We start from the raw sequence: 1,312 nt of genomic DNA, 5'->3' as shown, positions 1-1,312 counted from the left end.
GTGAGGCCAAGAACACACATGCAGGCACGTTGTTCAAATAACAATCCCAATTTAACAAGTAGAGCAATAATATTTCAATAAATAATGATTCAAGTGAGAAAAGTAAACAGAAACAATTCAAGGATATAGGAGCTCTCAGGAGCTATTTTCCACTTGCACGATCACGAACCTCCACGAGTTGACACTCCGTTAATCGGGTAGGTTTAGTCCGTAAAACTTCACTTATCATGTCCCCTTTCACCTTACATACCCCTGTATCGGGCCCGCCTGTCTTTTGTTTGAGGCGATACTGCTCGAGTATGCCAAGCAAAACCTCTTAATAGGTCAAGCTTTTATTTTCTCATGGTTCGCCAAGGAGCCCGACCAAACCCATGCCGGCTCGAGTCCAAGGTTAACCAGTGAGATTTGGGCTTCCCCTACTTGACACTTAAGAGTCGAGGAGATTCACTCCCATCGACTTATGCAACCATAGCATAATTAATCATTTAAACACTTTACTTAAATTCACTTAACAAGTCACTTCAAACAATTCAAGTATTTCATGTCATGAAATTCAAGTACACTTCACTTAAATGAGAACGAGTGTGATAAAGTACACACTCGACACAGCATTTTCAAAATATTCTATTATCAAAGCAATTAACACGTTTTCACCCACTTGACACTCACCGAGTGATTCAAGTAGCAAGTACAAGCGATAAGTTAGGCGTCTCCTGTAAGATCCTCTTGAAGGTCCTCTTGAGTGCCTGAGAAATTAATAATAATCTATCACTCATAACCCCAATTATCGAAGAAGATTGTACTTGAGTACAATCTAAGAAAATCTCATGAAAATTAGCCCTATTTACTCGTAAATAAAGGCTCAAAAGTGGGGTTTTAAAGCACAAGAGAAATCTGGTTTTCATCTCTAAATTAAATTGTAAAATGATCAGGTGATATCGAAGGGAAAAGGAGAATTCGAAAAACTCCATTTCCTTAAATTTCAAAAATTTCAGCTTTGATATGAGATCTTTGAAAAATCGTATCTCACTCTCTACAAGTCCAAAATTGGAAAACTTGGTACCGTTGGAAACTTCTTTCAAAGTACTAAAAGTTCCTAGAAGACACTTCTCCATGATTCCAAATGGAAGACATTCAAAATTTGGCTCAAAGTTACTGTTTTAGGCTATCAAGGCAATTTCGGGGTTGGTTTTTGGCCAACTTTGGAAATTCGGCAAAATTCACAGAATTTGAACTAGCCTCTTAAATTTGAAAATCACATAGAGATACAATCAAAGTTTAAAAGAAAATAAGTGGAACAAGAATTGGAGTT

Source organism: Coffea arabica, chromosome 11e (assembly GCF_036785885.1).
Source record: "Coffea arabica cultivar ET-39 chromosome 11e, Coffea Arabica ET-39 HiFi, whole genome shotgun sequence".
Lineage (NCBI taxonomy): Eukaryota > Viridiplantae > Streptophyta > Magnoliopsida > Gentianales > Rubiaceae > Coffea > Coffea arabica.
This window is presented reverse-complemented; position numbering follows the sequence as displayed.